A 3,307-nucleotide genomic window follows, 5' to 3' on the forward strand; every position below is an offset into this window, starting at 1 on the left:
AATCCTTCAAAAATCTTGTTTTAAACATCAGACCGTGTTCATTCAGCACATGGAGGAGCTATTGACTAACTGGGATGCAGGTTTGAATCTGATCTGGATCAAGTCCCGATCTCATCCCTACCTTTCAGTCTGCACTCCCTTTTCCTATAAAATAAAAGACACACACACACACAAGCAATATAAAAAGTAAATATTTGTATTTATGTTGGTTTCTAGATTTTTTAACAGAGTATTTTGTAAAGAGTGCATGAGGCCTGCATGATTCTTAATTCTTCTCAAGACTCAATTTGCTCATACAGTTGTGACTTTAAGTTTCACATAAGCAGGATAAAGTCTGTTCATGTATCTCCAATTACACTTGCAGCTGCAAAGTGAACTAATGACCCTTTAAACAAATGAAATGATCAAGTTCTTTACTGTATATTTACAATACATCAATGCATATTACAATACAATACACTGGCAAAAAAGAAGATTAAACAAAATGCAAATCCAAAATGCAGACTTTCTGAAATGGTGCAGGTGAAAGCAAGAACTTCAAAGGAGGAGGAAAATGGGTACATAAATGCTTTTAACTGGTAATACTAAAGTTTAGTTAGTCTGGGCTGCTGTAGGAGGACAGACTCCATCCATACCTCTTTTATCAGTCAAAGTATCATCGTTTAATGTACAGAGTGTAATGAAACAAACATAAACTATTACTTGGATGTTTCTTCACAGAACTAAGACAATATATGTGCATTATCAGACAAACACATACAATAACTGATTTAATAGACATTTAAACAATCAATATACTGAATATATAAAGGGAGATATGATGTAAAATTGACATAAATGTACATTAAATGTATACAGAAATAAAAAAACTAAATTAAAAGTACTGAATCTGTAAATGTAGGCCATAATGATTGACAACTTTCATTTCAGACTTTCAGTTGGTTTATATCATTTGATATATTTGAATTCTAAATTTGACAACCCAATTATAATTAGCAATATTTTAAATGCTTCAGTATAGGTGACTTTAATTCCAACATCATTATGATGTAGGCCTTATGCTAAAGACTGATATTCCTGCTAGTCCACCTCAGAGCTTTTCTTCCTCCTCAATTTCACCTGTAAATAAAACAAAATGATTTGTATGAATACTAACAACCATCATTCAATATCACGCATGCATATTTATATTAATGCAGCATTGTTTAATTGCGAAAAAGTTTTAATATGGTAATTTTAAAGTCAGAGCCTCTTCCACCTGTATGCATTAGTCATCATTTCAAATAATCATAAACAAAAGGTAGTATAATAAACTTCACATTTATTAAAATAATATTATTTGAAGCTGTTTAAATAAAAAAGCATGTGTGTATAAAGACATTAAATTCATAGCTGTAGGTTTTGAATAGCGTTTGCATTATGAATTGCTGTTTGGTGACATCTTGCCAAAAATCCCCATTCTCAAAGACATTTTACATTTTGGTATACAGACATCACACATATTAATTTATTACAGTATTAGTGAGGGCCTTCTAGGGATCTCTCACCTGGTGATGACTGGTTTTATCCTGTTGAGCTTTAGATGTAATCCGTCCACCAAAGTTCCCAATGAAGTTTGCACCAGTGCACCTAGTAAGCCAATGTTTTTTATTAGTTACACATTTAAAACTATTTGTCGTACATATATTTCTAAAACAATAATAATGTTTTAAATATAACATTTAAAACACAAATTGCATTCATATGTTTGGCTGTTCATGTTAGGGTGAATGCAACCAAGTGATGTTTACTCACCTCAGTTTACCGTTTGTGTCTCGCAGTACATCAATGAGCTGCTGCTTTGAGTTTCCAATGTTACTGTTACTCAGATCAAGCTCTTTTAGAAACACCAGTGCTTTTGTGTTTGTCAAAGACTGAGTTAAAGAAGAAACATCTGTAATGGCACAGTCATTAAGACTAGAAAGAGACAAACACAGAGAAGATGAAATATCATTTTACTTTCCCACTGTAAGAAAGGCCACCCCTCGAAAGTGAACTCTTCCGAACCCTCCCGCCGGTGTTCGTGATTTGGACTGTTCCAAAACTTTCTGCAGAGTGGATTACAAGACAGTATTATATATTGTAGTATATATTGAGGCTGGATGTGTAGATGTGTTAATAGTCAATAGTTAATAAGTTTAATTCGTTAGAAGTGCCCCGTTTAAGGATTGTGTGGATATATGTGTACGTGCAACTAATAGTAAGTATGTTTACCTAATTTATATACATAAACATATACAAAATTGCTTATAATAAATGCATTAAATATCATTTTTTTTAACAACATTTACTCAAAAGCCACACAAAATCTGACAATGAAATTGTTCAAGTAGCTCAATGTAACAATCACAGGTTTTTCAGTGTGATAAAGTTCACCTTGTATTGTGGCGCGAGTCTCTTCAGCTCATCCAGATGAACATCGACTCCCATCACCCCTAAAATCAGCTGATTCTGAATGCACAAACACTGACATCAATGATATGAACACTACAGAGTTCGTAGTCAGTGCTGATCCATCAGTGACTGAGCATAACCTGAGAGTTTCCGTCCACAGTGAGGTTGAACACCGGCATCGTCCCCGTCACCACCAGCCCCAGACCCTGTAAATGAACCACATCACACAAACTCAATAAACTCACAATGCTTTATGAGGCATCAGAGTATGACGAAACCAGAGCGGGCCGTATGTTTCACACACAGCAGGCGGTGAAGCGACTCTCACCAGCGCGTCCTGATAGACGTTGGTCCATTGCACCTGCTTGGCACTTCTTCCTGCCAGAACCATGGGGCGGCCCAACACGTCCAGATATTCCTGCCACACACATTCATTTAAGCATTTTACCTTTCATTAATACGCCATTTGTGTTTGGAAAAAATCTAATATACATATTGATCATTTTTGATAATTTCTATATAGAATATCTTAGTGTTTATGTATTTGCTCTGAAATAAAATAATGTTTTTTTATTTATTTAGAGGAACCATAAAATAAAAATGTATAGCACAAGATAGACAATACAGTAAAAAAAATTGTTAAAATAATCAAGGCATGTTTCCACACTGTATTTTACTAAATAAATACAAGGAATGATGATATTTAATTTTAATAGAAAAAATATATAATTTAATTAATTATATGCACCAATATAACAATACAAAATACATATGGATATTTACCAAAATATATTTTAATACATGACAAGTGTCAACCAGAGACTTCCATCATGAACATTTCTGATGCGCAAGAATTTTATGAAACAAACCAGTA

At 33.7% G+C, this 3,307-nt stretch overlaps 1 long non-coding RNA gene across 1 annotated transcript; it reads right to left on the reverse strand.

The window, feature by feature from the left end:
- Positions 1-2,426: 2,426 nt before the first annotated feature.
- On the reverse strand, positions 2,427-2,848 carry LOC107757693 (uncharacterized). Its single transcript, XR_001641959.1, has 3 exons — positions 2,762-2,848; positions 2,574-2,639; positions 2,427-2,490 (listed from the first exon to the last, which is right to left on the reverse strand). It is a non-coding gene; the product is annotated as an uncharacterized LOC107757693 (long non-coding RNA).
- Between the last annotated feature and the right edge of the window lie 459 nt (positions 2,849-3,307).

The sequence above is a fragment of the Sinocyclocheilus rhinocerous genome, unplaced genomic scaffold, assembly GCF_001515625.1.
Source record: "Sinocyclocheilus rhinocerous isolate Xijiao unplaced genomic scaffold, SAMN03320098_v1.1 scaffold37148, whole genome shotgun sequence".
NCBI classification, from domain to species: Eukaryota; Metazoa; Chordata; class Actinopteri; order Cypriniformes; family Cyprinidae; genus Sinocyclocheilus; species Sinocyclocheilus rhinocerous.